Source organism: Notamacropus eugenii, chromosome 2, assembly GCF_028372415.1.
Source record: "Notamacropus eugenii isolate mMacEug1 chromosome 2, mMacEug1.pri_v2, whole genome shotgun sequence".
NCBI lineage: Eukaryota > Metazoa > Chordata > Mammalia > Diprotodontia > Macropodidae > Notamacropus > Notamacropus eugenii.
The window spans coordinates 251,368,736-251,385,140 of NC_092873.1; the positions used below are offsets into that span (position 1 = coordinate 251,368,736).

Sequence of the window (16,405 nt, forward strand, 5' to 3'; positions counted from 1 at the left end):
TGTATCCAAAACCTCCAAATTAAGTATGCAATGGTCCCAGGCCATGGAAAAGCTCCAAAAGGATTTTGAAAATCAAGTAAGAAGGGTGGAGGAAAAATTGAGAAGAGAAATGAGAGCGATGCAAGAAAATCAAGAAAAGCAAGTCAACAGCTTGCTAAAGGAGACCCCCAAAAAATGCTAAAGAAAATAACACCTTTAGGCCCCCGTCTCCCGGCTCCTCTCCTTGCTCCCTGTGAGGTGGCAGCGGCGGCTCTGCCCGTCTCCGGCTCCGGCTCCGGCTCTGGCTGCAACCCCGGTCCCAACCCCGGCCCGGCGGAAGCATCATGGACTTCAGCATGAAGAAGCTGGCAGTGGACGCGGGCACCTTTCTCAGCCGCGTGGTGCAGTTCACAGAAGAAAAGCTTGGTCAGGCAGAGAAGACTGAATTGGATGCTCACTTAGAGAACCTTCTTAGCAAGGCTGAATGTACCAAACAATGGACGGAAAAAATTATGAAGCAAACAGAGGTGCTATTACAGCCAAATCCTAATGCTAGAATAGAAGAGTTTGTTTATGAGAAGTTGGATAGAAAAGCTCCAAGTCATATAAACAACGAAGAACTCTTGGGGCAACACATGATTGATGCGGGGAATGAGTTTGGCCCAGGGACTGCTTATGGTAATGCTCTCATCAAATGTAGAGAGACACAAAAATGAATTGGAACAGCAGTCAGAGAACTGATTCATACACCTGCAATAAACTTTCTTACTCCTTTAAGAAACTTTATAGAAGGAGATTATAAAACAATTGCTAAAGAAAAGAAACTACTGCAAAATAAGAGACTTGATTTGGATGCAGCAAAGACCAGACTGAAAAAGGCAAGAACTGCAGAGACTAGAGCCTCATCTGAACAGGAATTAAGAATAACTCAGAGTGAATTTGACCGTCAAGCAGAGATTACCAGACTCCTTTTGGAAGGGATCAGTAGTACACATGCCCACCATCTTAGCTGCCTGAATGACTTTGTGGAAGCCCAAATGACTTACTATGCTCAGTGCTACCAGTACATGCTGGACCTGCAGAAACAACTTGGGAGTTTTCCATCTGCCTTCATATCTAACAACAATCAGGCTTCCACAGCTTCCGTGTCAAACGCCTCCACTTCCTCATCATCCCCAGTAATCTCTTCTCTGTTGCCTTCAACAAGTAGCACAATTGTTACTCCCTCCCTCAGTGACTTGAAGGAATCCAGTGGAAGTAGGAAAGCCAGGGTTCTCTATGATTATGATGCTGCAAACAGTAGTGAATTATCACTTCTCGCAGATGAGGTGATCACAGTATACAGTATCGTTGGTATGGATTCAGACTGGCTGATGGGTGAAAGGGGAAATCAAAAAGGCAAAGTACCAATTACTTACTTAGAACTGCTCAACTAAGTGGGGGCCTCTATCCAGGCTACCAGTTATGACATGCTATTTATAAATCATTAACTATGTAAATCAGGTTTAAGTGTCTTCCATGTTAATGTCTTAAAAGAGACTCAGAAACTACCAGCCATCAGAACTAGACTTTTCTGCCAATAATGTTGCATGGTAAATTTTTCATTGTTTCAGATTTGGTGTTAAGAGCTTTTTACTTCGTGCCAAGGATGTTTTCTTACAGGATTCTCTGTTTCTACTGAAGTTTTCACTAACAAGCAGCTTCTACTTTTGAGTAAACTAGATCGAAAGCAGGAGATCCGTTTTCTACTGAATTTTTCACTAATGGCAAGTTTCTTCCTTTATGTAAAATAAATTTATTGTGAATTAAAAAAAAAAAAAGAAAATAACACCTTTAAATAGGTTAACTTGGGCTTTTCTCCCAAGCTCAGTGCCAGGATCTGTTACTTGAGTTGCATCCCAGAAACAAGACGGTGAAGGTCAGAGTCAATGGATTTGGCTATATTGGGCACCTGGTGACCAGGGCTGCATTCACCTCAGGTGGAGTAGATATCATGGCCATCAATGACCCCTTCATTGACCTCAACTACATGGTTTATATGTTTCAGCATGACTCTACTCATGGCAAGTTCAAGGGCACTATCAAGGCTGAGAATGGGAAGCTGATGATCAATGGAAAAGCCATTACCATCTTCCAGGAGAGGGATCCCACCAATATCAAATGGGAGATGCTGGAGCCAAATATGTTGTAGAGTCCACTGGAGTCTTTACCACCATGGAAAAGACTGGGGCTCATTTGAAGGGTGGAGCCAAGAGGATCATCATCTTTGCCCCTTCTGCTGATGCCCCAATGTTCGTGATGGGAGTAAACCATGAGAAATATGATAATTCCCTTAAAATTGTCAGTAATGCTTCCTGCACTACCAACTACTTGGCCCCCTTGGCCAAGGTCATTCATGACAACTTTGGCATTGTGGAAGGACTCATGACTACAATCCATGCCATTACTGCTACCCAGAAGACAGTAGATGGCCCCTCTGGTAAGCTGTGGTGTGATGGGCGTGGTGCTGCCCAAAACATCATCCCTGCTTCCACTGGTGCTGCTAAGGCTGTAGGCAAGGTCATACCTGAGCTGAATGGGAAGCTCACAGGCATGGCCTTCCATATTCCTACTCCCAATGTATCTGTTGTGGATCTGAACTACCACCTGGAGAAACCTACCAAATATGATGATATCAAGAAAGTGGTGAAGCAGGCATCAGAGGGACCCTTGAAGGGCATCTTGAGCTACACAGAGGACAAGGTTGTATCCTGTGACTTTAACAGCAACACCCACTCTTCTACCTTTGATGTTGGTGCTGGTATTGCCCTCAATGACCACTTTGTCAAGCTCATTTCTTGGTGTGACAATGAGTATGGTTACAGCAACCATGTAGTAGACTTCATGGTCTACAAGGTTAACTTGGTCTTAGGTTAACTAAGGCCATAGACTACATAGCCTCCAAGGAGTAAAGTGGAAAGCCATGGATTTTCAACCCCAGTCAAAAAAGGAGTTCCACCACTGGGGAGCCTATATTCCTAACTTATGTTCGTGTACTGGGGATACCATGTCCCATTCACATTCTTGTCCCAATATACCCCTGTAGTAGAGGGGAGAAACTTAAAGTCCTGTATTGTGTACCACCAATAAAGTCACCACATTCAATGCAAAAAAAAAACAAAACTAACTCAATTGGCAAAAAATGTCCAAAAAGCCAATGAGGAGAAGAATGCTTTAAAAAGCAGAATTAGCCAAATGGAAAATGAGGTTCAAAAGCTCACTGAAGAAAATAGTTATTTAAAAATTAGAATGGAACAGATAGAAGCTATTAACTTCATGAGAAACCAAGAAATTACAAAACAAAATCAAAAGAATGAAAAAATGGAAGATAATGTGAAATATCTCATTGGAAAAATAACTGACCTGGAAAATAGATCCAGGAGAGACAATTTAAAAATTATGGGACTACCTGAAAGCCATGATCAAAAAAAGAGCCTAGACATCATCTTTCATGAAATTATCAAGGAAAACTGCCCTGAGATTCTAGAACCAGAGGGCAAAATAAATATTGAAAAAATCCACTGATCATCTCCTGAAAGAGATCCAAAAAGAGAAACTCCTAGGAATATTGTGGCCAAATTCCAGAGTTCCCAGGTCAAGGAGAAAATATTGCAAGCAGCTAGAAAGAAACAATTTGAGTATTGTGGAAATACAATCAGGATAACACAAGATCTAGCAGCTTCTGCATTAAAGGATTGAAGGGTGTGGAATATGATATTCCAGAAGTCAAAGGAACTAGGACTAAAACTAAGAATCACCTACCTGGCAAAACTGAGTGTAATACTTCAGGGTCGGAAATGGTCATTCAATGAAACAGAGGACTTTCAAGCATTCTTGATGAAAAGACTAGAGCTGAAAACAAAATTTGACTTTCAAACATAAGAATCAAGAGAAGCATGAAAAGATAAACAGGAAAGAGAAATCACAAGGGACTTACTAAAGTTGAACTGTTTACATTCCTACATGGAAAGATAATATTTGTAACTCTTGAAACTTTTCTCAGTATCTGGGTAGTTGGAAGGATTATACACACACACACACACACACACACACACACACACACACACATAGAGAGAGAGAGAGAGAGAGAGAGAGAGAGAGAGAGAGAGAGAGAGAGAGAGAAAGAGAGAGAGAGAGAGAGAGAGAGCACAGGGTGAGTTGAATAGGAAGGGATCATATCTAAAAAAATAGAATTAAGAGGTGAGAGAGGAATATATTGGGAGGAGAAAGGGAGAAATGGATTGGGGCAAATTATCTCTCATAGAAGAGACAAGAAAAAGTTGTTCCAATGGAGGGGAAAAAGGGGGAGGTAAGAGGAAAAAAGTGAAGCTTACTCTCCTCACATTTGGCTCAAGGAAGGAATAATATGCACACTCAATTTGGTATGAAAATTTATCTTACACTACATGAAAGTAGGGGAGAAGGGGATAAGCAGGGTGGGGGGGGATGATGGAAGGGAGGGCAGTGGGAGGAGGGAGCAGTTAGAAATAAATACTCTTGGGGAGGGACAAGATCAAAAGAGAGAATAGAAGAAATGGGGGGCAGGATAGGATGGAAGGAAATATAGTTAGTCTTACACAACATGACTATTATGGAAGTCATTTGCAAAACTACACACATATAGCCTATATTGAAATGCTTGCCTTCTCAGTGGGGATGGGTGGGGAGGGAGGAAGGAAGAGACATTGGAACCCAAAGTTTTAGGAACAAATGTTGAGAATTGTTTTTGCATGCAACTGGGAAATAAGAAATACAGGTAATGGGGTATAGAAATTTATCTTGCCCTACAGATCAAGAGAGAAGATGGACAAGAGAAGGGAGGGGTGTTAGAAGGGAGGGCATATTGGTGGAAGAGGCAATCAGAATGCAAGGCATTTTGGGGTGGGGGGAGGGGAGAGATGGGGGGAAAATTTGGAACTCAAAATTTTGTGGAAATGAATGTTGAAAACTTAAATAAATAAAAAAATTTTTAAAAAGATTTTTAAAAAATCCTAAAAAACTAATCCTCTAGAGTTGGTCAGTCACCAAGCATTTATTAAATACCTACTATGTGCCAGGCATTGTGCTAAGTGCCAGGAATACAAAGGAAAGCAAAAGATATTCCTTCCTCTCAAGGAGCTCATAATCTAATGAGGGAGACAATGAGTAGGCAAACTATATACAGGATAAATTGGAGATGATCTCAGAGGGGAGATGTAAAGATGAGAGAACATGAGAAAGAATTCTTGCAGAAGGTGGAACATTAACTGAGACTTGCAGGAAGCCAGGAAAGCCAGGAGATGGAGATGTAGAGGGCGAGAGTTCTAAACCTAGGGGATTAACAGTGAAAATTCCCAGGATGAGGAAATGAAGCATTTTGTGTGAGAAAGAGCCAGGTATGTGGAGGACAGTAAGATCTTAGAAGGCTAAAGGATAGGAGAAAGCTAGGTTGTTGAATGCCAAACAGACAATTTTATATTTGATGCCAGAGGTCACAGGGTGTCACTGGAGTTTGCTCAATAGACAGACCTGCCCTTAAGGAAGATCATCTGGATATTCAATGGACTGGAGTAGGGAGAGATTTTAGACAGGAAAACTAACCAGCAGTCTATAGTAGTAGTCCAACAGTGATAGGATAGCAATCTAGAAGACAAAACTCTCCTCTCAATATTAATGACAATCTGAATATTTATAATTATCAGTAACACTCTTTTTTTGAATAATGAACATTCAACAATGAACTTAAGATGGATCAAAGAAACCCACTACATTTTAGCAGCTCCAGCTAAAGCAAGTCACTGACACTCAGCTGCCAGCTTTACATTTCTGGCAGTTAATAATGCAGTGAGTCATCTCTCAAGCTCTGGGGATCACTCAAAAGGATTAGGCTGTAGAGTTGCCCTCCAAGCTGGGATTCTCTGCACCAAACTGGTTTGTCTTCCCTTAGTTTAAAGAAACACAAGTCAATTTCTTCTTTGGGGCTTGAGACTCAGATAACAGCAGCTCAGTTAAAATCCTCAGGAGTTTCACACCCTGTTTTTCTATCTGCTGCCTTTTGGGCTCTGGCAATAATAGCATGGCCCAGAAATCTTTGCTTCTGCCAGTCACTGCAATATTGGAAAAGAAAAGCTATCAAGGGATTTGTGACTTAAGACCAAAGGATAGAGAAGGTAGAAGATATATTTGAGAAAGGATGGGAAAAGGGAAGGAATCCTGGGGATTCAGTTCAACTGAACAGACACTAACTAAACACCTACTGTGTGCAGAACACTGTGGTAGGCTGAGTGAAATACAAAGTTTAGCTAAAATGTAGTCCTTGTCCTGGTGAAACTTACATGAAGTCTAGAAAGGGGAAATGACAAATATACAAATATGCATAATATGAAATAATTTATGATAAACATAATATTTTTTGAAGTGTAAGGAGGGTATAGTCATTACTCTGGAAAAGAAGTTTTATGATCAGTCAACAAGTATTTATTAAGTAATCATATGCCTTCAAGAAATGAGCTAAGTGCTTAGAGAAACAAAAAAGGAAAAAAAACCCCATGGTCCCTGCCCTCTCTGAGCTCATTTTCTAGATGTTCGAACAACTATATATACACAAGATGTACATATTTCCTGTAAATGACAGGTCATCTCGTATAGAAGGAGCTAGTAGTAGGGCGAGTCTTGCAAAAAGAATGACTGTGAGATTTTGACTCACACCCATCAGACTAGCAAAAAGGATTAAGAAGGAAATAGTCAATGTTAGAAAACCAGTGGAAAGACAAGTACATTAAAACATGGAGCAACTATTCTGGAAAATAACTAAGAACTTTATAAGAAAACTCATTAAATTCTACTTACATTTTGATCCATTGAACTCACTGCTGGGTATCTACCCTAAGGAGATACATGGCAGAAAAAAATGGTCCCATATATAACAAAATATTGACAGCATCACTTCTTTTGCTAGTAAAGATAAAAGAAACAAACAAATAAAATGAGGAGTTGTCAAACAGGACGTGATTGTAGAAATTATAGTACCCAAACTAGGTAGAATATTATTGTGCCACAAAAAAAACCAAACAAACATGAGGAATTCAGAAAAACATGGGAAGATTTGTATGAACTGACACAGAATGGAACTAGCAAGACCTATAGATCAGTATACTTAATGACTACACTGATGTAAACGAAAGCAACATTAAAAAAAAAAAAGGAAACTTTGATTGGGATTAATTGCAAGAGGCAACTTTGTTTCTAGAAAACAGTGAATATAAGCCACATACCTTCCTTCTTGGTAGTGAGGTAGAAAGTTATGGGTGTAGAATACAGCAGATACTGTTAGACTTGGTTGCTTTTAGTGTTTTGGCTGGTCAATTATGCTTAGCTTTGCTTTTGGAAAGAGAGAGAGATACCAGGAAAATGATTTTAAGAAGAGGAAATTTTTAAAAAGAGGATTTAGAGGGAAAGGATTGAAGAAAAAGATTTGGGTTTGAGTTTTATTGTAACCTTTCTGACAAAGGCTTTCACTTGAAATAAAAGGCTTGAGTATGCTTTGAGGGCTTCTGAATTCCCTGATTCATTGTCTCTATCCAGGGAACCCAGAGACTTCCAGTATGGCACCTCTCAGTGCATGAATTACCAGCTCTCCTTGCAAGCACATAGTACACATGGATCAAAGAATGAACAGGCTTATTTTACAGGTCAACAAACACAAATTGGGCTTATCGAAGGCTCTTAGAAAATAATAGTCCTTACCAGACAACAGCTATTCTCAGACACTGTCTAGTCTCAGTCATTTTCAGTATTGTCCTAGCCAGGGGTCTGTGCAAGAACCTCAGTATGAGATTCCTTCCATATCTGCTGGAAGTCTATAACAGCCTCACTCTAACTGCGGTTCACATTTCCACTGTCTCTCATCACGTCTCCCACCTGCATGAGCACCTCCTTCCAGAGAAGTAACTACATGCTCCTTACTGAGAGCCTGTGCACAGGTTCCCAATGTGGGTGATGCCAGCCCATGGAGGGCACTGGAGTGATAAGGGGAGTAGAAGTTGTCTCAGGTGCAATTGGAGGGTATTGAATAAAAATAAGGGGGCAGTGGAAACATAGGCAAGAAGAGAAGAAAATTTTGAAAAATCATTCATATATGTTTCATTTGTTGTATAACAGAGTTAAAATTGTAATGATTATATCATTTTCCAAATAAACACACAAAATGCAAGTTACAAGCAATCAGTGGTCAAGTCCTCTAACAGGTCTTAACAAGCAAGTGCTGGCAGACAAGCCTGTTGCACGTTGTTGAGAAGTCCAACATGTATCAGCAGGAATAAGTGCATGTAATGATTTATTTACAATACAATACTAGGTTATGCAATATTGCATTATTAAAATTTCAATGGAGGAAAACCCCACAAATTTACAATAAATTATTAAATTTAGGATGTCAGTTTTTAAAAAAAATATTTTATATATATATTTTTTAAATGATTCAAATTTCAAAAAACCGTTAAAGGGTTAGAGAAAGTAGATTTCCGGGGGGGGCACTGTGTAACTTTTTTTAAAGGGGGAAATAGGCCAAATAAGGTTGGGAAGCTCAAAGATTCAGATCTCTATTCTCTTGTCTCTCAGTACCTGGGTGGGGTATTTGAGTTATCCAAGGCTGCTTCCTAAAATACTTATGAAAAGAAGGGAGATTGTGGCAGTTTTTTCTCTAGAAATCTTATCAGATTAAATCATTCTCTAAGTATATCCTGTCTGGAAACAGGACATGGACTCTTGGTCCTGCCACTTAATACCAAGGTCACAGGGTAGTCTTGAGGAAACCTCTTAAACTTAGTTCAATTAGAAAATGAGGAAATTGTACTCTGTGACCTCAAAAGTCCTTTATAGCTCCAAATTTGTGCTTCTCAGGCCTAGTCCAATTTTAGAAGTCTATAACTTTTTCTTTAACTTGTTCAAAAGATCATAAATCTATAATTAGAAACAGCATTAGAGGATATCTAGTAAAGTCTAAAGAGACTAAGAGACTTCCATAAAGTCACACAAGTAGAAAGGTGGGATTTGAACTCACAACTCTCAACTTCAAAATCAATGCTCTCAATAGAGTTCATCATAATTAATTTCAGAGGGAGAGAGCCTATATGAGAAAAAATGCAGATACTCATATCTTTTAAGTTTTGTTTTTCACTTTAGTGCCTTATAAACATAAATACTCCATTCTGAACAAAAAAAGTAAAGTAGTATTTAAAAAGAGGAAAAGAAAGGAAATCAGAAAGCATTGAAAAGAAAAGGGATGTAAAAGATTTAATGTCTCAAAGACTTGTAATCATATTTGCAAAAATAAACTCAGAGTTCAGTGGTCAACAAAGAGTTTGAGGCCAAACACTCATTAGTCATTACATTTTCAAAATAATTGTGGTTTTCACCACAGGAATTGAACTAATTGAAACTGCTGAGTTCACATCATTTTGACAGTTTTTAGAAATGGAAAAGTCACGTTACCTAAACAACAACAAAAGCAAAAAGAACAAAGTAGAAGGAAGTTTAATTTACAGGAACGTTGTATATTCTCCAGGAGGGATTCTGATGATTGAATCAGTTTAATTGAGTAAGGCTACCATATTTTTTTCAGTAAATTCTGTAAATTCAGTGAATTTGTAGCTGGGTGGTACAGTGGATAGAGCACTGGGTCTGGAGTCAGGAAGACCTGAATTCAAATCTGGCCTCAGATACTTCCTAGCTATGTTGGGTAAATTACTTAACCTCTGTTTGCCTCAGTTTCCTCATCTATGAAATGGGGATAATAGATAATAACAGCACTTACATCACAGGGTTGTTGTGAGGATCATATGAGATAATATTTGTAAAGAGTTTAGCACAGTGCCTGGAACACAGTAGGTACAATAAAAATGGCAGTGGTAATAATAATACTTAATAATATTATTACTACATGTGTGTACTGTCCTACAAAAATATCCTCCTCTGATCCCTTCTTGTGGTGAAGAAATGAACTTTGGTTCTTGAAGAGCTCACAAGTTCTGGTAGAACCCGCCTAATGAACCTTAAGGGTCATCTAGTCCAACCCTCCTCATTTTGGTGTGAGTAAACAGAGACCTAAAGAGTCATGCAGATGATAAGGGGCAGAGCCATGATTTGATCCCTGGTTGTCTAAATCCAAATCTAGCACACTTTTCACCATATCCCATTGCCCCTCTTCAAGGAAATGCTCAATGACCAGCCTGTCTCTTCCCAGAGACATTCAGTGTCAGAAGACTGAACAATCAGTGATGAAGTTGGTTGGTTGCAGAGACTCATGGTCAACTCATGAGTAAGGTGCTGAGGGTTGCAATATGTGTTAGTGGAAGATATATCTTTGCTGACCAAATCACAGATCCTTGAAGTATTCATCTGTTGAACCCAAGAGAGCCTCACTGTTGTGAGTAAGTAGCATAAAACCTGCATAAACATTAGTCCATCCATTGTACTCAGTAAAATATTTAGAGCATTATTCATCAAATTTGTAATAGATTTTTAAACCCATTCCATCATGTGGTAGATTAACAGAGACAAAGGCCAACTGAAAAAGACTGTTTTCTTTGATACAGAATATTGTGGATTTTTATTCCTTTAGTATTCAGTCCCTTAGACACTTATGTAATGCATCTATAAACCACCCTCCGGTGCCCCAGAAAACATGCCATACCAGAATATCATTCCTCCCACTTCAGTCTCTGTTTTAATCCCAGCTGTGGCCGGGTCATCACTGGCTCTTTCCTGGCCATCTCCCCTATACTTTCTCTAAGCTTCTTTTTTTATACAAGTAGAAATTTGAAAGTCAGGAAAGGGAGGGAAAGTGTCCAGGGAGCAGTGGGTGCCATGTTTGCCTTTGAAGAAGGAGCCAATGTGTTGCTATGCTGGACCACTCTATTTTTTTAATATGATTGCTTAGAAAATTCTTCCCTTTTTTGCTGCTACTTCTTTTATACCCAAATACAAAATGCCCATGCTAGTCCAGGAACCTTTCCCACATGTGGAGCGAAATGATAGTCATAATTATGGAAGGTTGGTGTGTTAAACTAGCATACCTTAAGAAGGCATCTAATGAGTTTTAGTGAGTTACCTAGGGAATCTTAATGAGGCAACCATGATGCTTTAGTGATGTAACTAAGCAGCTTTGGTGGGGTAACCAAGGAAAGTTGGTGAGGTTCCCTTTGGTGAGGGAACTAAGGAGACTTGTTGAGGTAACTGAGAAACCTTGGTGAGGTAATAAAGAAGTTTTGGTGAAATAACTAAGGAAATACTAAGCAGAAGTAAGATAACTAGGGAATTTTAGTGAGTAACTAAAAAGTTTTGGTGAGGTGACCAAAGAATATTTGCTCCTTTGTTATCCTTGTTGGTCTTTAATTCAGAGTTTTCTTGGAAAGTTTTGTTTTCATTCTTCAGGGGCAATTTTACCTATGATTTCTATCTTCTGGAGCCAACCAAGGGTAAATAAATTTTTTAAATCTCATTTATTTTTGCCCCTAACAAATCCAGCACCAAAATATGAAAGAGTTATTCATATATACTATTGTGCTGTAAGAAATGATAAACAGGCAGACTTCAGAAAATGCTGAAAAGACTTATATGAACTGATGCTGAGTGAAAAGAGCAAAACCAGGAGAACATTGTACACAGTAACAGCCACATTGTGCAATGATTGATTTTGATAGATTCAGCCCTTCTTAGCAATGCAAGGATCTAAAACAATTCCAAAGAACTCCTGATGGAAAATGCATCCACATCCAGAGAAAGAACTATGAAGTTGGAATGCAAAGAGAAGCAGACTAATTTCTTTTTTTGTTTTATTTTGTTTTGCTTTCTTTTTTTTCTCATGGTTTCTCTCATTTGTTATAATTCTTTTATGCAACATGACTAATGTGAAAATGTTTTTAATAGGAATGTATGTGTAGAGCCCATATCAGATTGCTTACTGTCTTAGGAAGGGAGGCAAGAAGGAGGGGAAGAAACTTTAAAACTTATGGAAGTGAATGTTGAAAACTAAAAATAAATTGACAAAAAGTTATTCATAAGATAAAAATGCATATGTTGGTAAATCAACAGGGAAGTGTTCCAGTCATCTATTCCTTTCTCAGTGGAGAGTTAGAAAATCTTTGTGACTTTAGAGTTGCTTCAAATTGAAACCAGGTCATTCTGGTAACTTTTGATCCAAAATAGACTTTTTAATTTTCTCTATGTGTTCACAAGCAAGAAAACAAACATAATGTTGTTGTCTATATTATCGAATCAACATTGTAAAAATTAAAACCACTCTGTATCTTAAATGCCATGTTCTTGGAAAGTCTTGGGTCTATACTATATTTTAACAAAATAAAATATTAATAGAATGCCAAATAGGATTTATTAAATGCATAGAACTATTAAACACATAAACGAAACCTTAGAGTCAGAAGCTAAGTCACCATCATACCAAAAGTTATTCATTCATTTACTAGACGATATCAACTTTTTTAATAGGAAAACATGAATCTTTGTTACATATAGCTTTACTGAGATAACTAGGGAGTTTGGTGAGTTAACTGAGCTTTGATAAAGTAACTAAGGACTTTCAGCAACCTCCTGCTTCTCTTCTGGCAGGAAATAAAATCGTCCTTGGAGAACAAAGCAGAGCGGCAGAGGCTAGAGATGTCTATTCTGCCTCCCTTCGAGTCACACAGGAACATCTCCATGAACATATGTAGGACAGCTCTCTCTACACAAAAAGTATGTATATTCAACTTAACATGTTAGTAGCAACACTGCTCTTCTTGTCTCTGTCCAGTTCTGAACTTGATTCTGCTTTCTTCTATGTACTATTAAAATGTTTTGCTGGCACTTTTCTTTCTGGGTTTTTTTTTTTTATCTCAACCACTAGCTTCACACTGTCTTCTCAACTCGTCCCCCCACCCCCAAAATAAAGATCTTACCATATAACAATTATAATTGAACAAAACAGATCCATGAATTGACTGTGTCTAGAACTGCATGTCTCACTCTCCCCTCTAGTCCATTATCTTTCTGCCAAGTGGGAACTATGATTCGTTATCATTCTTCTGGAGTCATAATTGTATCAATTAAAGTTCCTAAGTTAAAGTTTTCAGCAGGTGGGTGTAGTACCATTTATTTGGTGATTCAATTAAACTTGTAATTGTTAGACCAAGCAGGTCAATTTCCCAAATACTCAAATGTATCTGTGATCTCATTGATTTGGAATTTCCTTCCAATGAGCCATCAGTCTATCAACAAGCATTATTAATCACCTACTATGTGCTAGGCACAGTGCTGGGCACTAGGGCTATAAAGACAAAAAATAAAACAGTCCCTCCCCTCAAAGTGTTTATATTCTGTAGAGGGAGATGATATAGTCACCAAAAAAGCATATACAGAATTTATACCAAATGAATACATGGTAATTTTGGCAGAAAGAGCATAAGGAGCTAGGAGGATCATGTAGAAAGTGGTGCTTGATATTACTGTTCCATAAGGAATTATGAGTAAGTAGACTTCAGAAAAATCTGGAAAGACTTTGCATGAACTGATGCTGAGTGAAAGGAGCAGAACCAGGAAAACATTATACACAATAACATGAACATTGTTCAGTGATCATCTTTGGTAGACTTAGCTGTTCTCTGCAATGCAATGATCTAAGACAATTCCAAAAGACTCATGATGGAAAATGCTATCCACATCCTGAGAAAAAACTATGGAGCATGAATGCAGATCAAAGCATACTATTTTACCTTTTTTTGTTTTTTTTCTTTCTCTTGGTTTTTCTCTTTGGTTCTAACTCTTCTTTATAACATGACTGATGTGGAAATATGTAATATGATTGTACATGTATAGCCTATATAAGATTGCACGCTATCTTAGAGAAGGGAAGGGGAAGGAGGAGGGAAAAATTTTAAACTCAAAATCTTATAAAAAGTGAGTGTTGGGAGTTTCTACATTCTATCGGGCTGCATCTGGCTGAGGCCAGGACCCTGGCTCCCCCCGGGGGTGGCCAAGAGGTGTGCACCATCCTCCCCCACAGGGTGGGTGGTAGTTGAGGCGGGGCTGGGAGGCAGGTTCAGGCCATCAGGAAGTGGAGGCCTGGGCAGCATGACAACAGAGACCTCTGTGAAAGACATTAAGCCAGGACTTAAGAATCTGAATCTCATCTTCATTGTGCTGGAGACAGGGGTGTTGGTGTAGCTCGTGCCCTTCTATGGTGAAGGGGCTGAAACCTATCTTGTCACTGAGATCTCTTCATCTGCCTCTGATTTCTTCACCTCTCCACCCTTTCCAGGCTGAGTGACCAAGACAAAAGATGGACATGAGGTATGCTTCAGTATTTAAAGGCTGTCTGATGCTCTACCCTGGCCGCAGAGGTGATCTGAAGAAGACTGGAGAATTCTGTATGGTTTATTCTGAGGTCCCCAACTTCAGTGAGCCAAACCCTGAGTACAGTGTCCAGTAGCTCCCTTGCAAAACGGTACAGAACAACAGTCCCTCTGCCACTTCCCAGTCCCCTTCTGGCCCTCCTGCTATCTCTCTAGCCTCTGAGAGTCAAAATGGGAACGGCCTAACCAACCCCCCTGGCCCAGGCAGTGGCCCCCATGCACCCCATGCCCCCCCTCACCCTATCAGCACCCGAATTACTCGAAGTCAGCCTAGCCACACTCCTGCTGGTGCTCCAGGCCCCTCCTCCAACCCTGTCAGCAACCACAAAGAGACCCAGAGAAGCAGCAAGAGATAGCGAGAGACCTTTCTTCCTCAATGAAGCCAACCCTCTTCTCTCTCTCCACTAGGAACAAAGACTGCCCATTGGGAGCTAGATGTGTGTGTATGGTATGGGAGGGGGTATCCTAGCCTCAGATTTTCTGAGCTGACCTATAAGGGACAGTCATCTCTCCCCCTTACTCCTTAAGCCAAACCCCACCCCCCCACTCAAGTGAGAGTACTGTGTCTCCTGCCCCTTCATTCTGGGCACTCCAAACTTCCTCTGTCTTTTTTCAGAAACCAAAATTGGGGTGAGTATGTTAAATGTGTGTGATATAGGGGACTTGCCTGATAAATACTTACACCCAGTGTGCCTGAAAAAAAGTGAGTGTTGAAAACTAAAAAAAAAAAAAATATTTGTTAAAAAGAAAGTGGTACTTGAGCTGAATCTTAAAGAAAATGGATTCTGTGGGTCAGAAGTGAGGAGGGAATGTGTTCTCAGTATGGGGAACTGCCAGTACAAACCCTAGGTTTCAAATGTGAGAGACAGTGAAAAGTCCAGTTTGACTAGATTATAGAATACAGTATAGGGAGTAATGTATGATGAGAATGGGCAACGAGGTGGTTCAGTGAATTGAGTTCCAGGCCTGAAGTCAGGAAAACTCAACTTCCTGGGTTCAAATCTGGCCTCAGACACTTACTAGCTCTATGACCCTGGGCAAGTCACTTAATTCTGTTTGCCTCAGTTTCCATCTGTAAAATGAGTGGAGAAATGACAAACCACTCCAATATCTCTGCCAAGAAAACCCCAAATGGTGTCACACGGAGTTGGACATGACTGAAAAATGATTTAGCAACAACATAAGAAGGCTAGGGTAGGTGGATTGGACCCAGTTTCTAAAGGGTTTTAAATACCAAACTGAAGAGTTTATATTTGATCTTTAGGATAAGAGCTGCTATGATTTTGGAAAGCCATTTTGGGAGCTCTGTGGATGATAGATTGTAAAAAGAAAAGTCTTAAGGAAATTATTGCAATAGACCAGGCTCTGAGGACCTGAGTGAGGCTGATGGCTGTCTAAGTAGTAAAGAGAGAACAAAAGCAAAAGATGTTGTAGCGGTAGAAACAACATGACATGACTGGAAATAAAGGATGAGTCTGGGTGGGGACTGGGAAAATTGCTCCAGAGTATGTGTTAAGTGACTTACCTCAGGTTACAAGGTAAGAAGTGGTGGTCAGGATTTGAACCAAGGTCCCCTGATTTCAGATCCATTACGTTTTCCACTGTACTGTGTTTTGTCAAGATCCTTTCCACAACCGATATTCTAGGCTTTTAATATTGCAGCATTATTATAATGATTATCATAACATGTTCTATAAATATTTGCTGCATGAATGAACTGTGACTTGGATATCAAGTGTCTTTTCTTCTAATGGCACAATGTGCTTTTCCACAGATATACTATCTCATTTATTGTCTCACATCCTGAGGAAATATACAATAGCAGGTCTTACTGTCTCTACTTCTTAAATAGAAAAACCAATACATAGAGAGGTTAAGTGAGCACTTAGGGAATAGGATTTATTTAGGTCACCTAGTGAACAGTGCTTTTAGATTTTACAATTCTGAATTATGCTTATACTTATGCCCAAGTAGATCATAAATTCTTGGTAGGTTTTGAT

General features: G+C 39.4%; 3 pseudogenes; all 3 read left to right on the top strand.

The window, feature by feature from the left end:
* Window positions 1-308: 308 nt before the first annotated feature.
* LOC140527102 (endophilin-B1 pseudogene) lies at window positions 309-1,804 on the top strand (annotated as a pseudogene).
* On the top strand, window positions 1,562-3,064 carry LOC140522953 (glyceraldehyde-3-phosphate dehydrogenase-like; annotated as a pseudogene).
* Window positions 3,065-14,124: 11,060 nt separating this feature from the next.
* Window positions 14,125-15,298, top strand: LOC140523861 (SOSS complex subunit B1-like; annotated as a pseudogene).
* The last annotated feature ends 1,107 nt before the right edge of the window (window positions 15,299-16,405 follow it).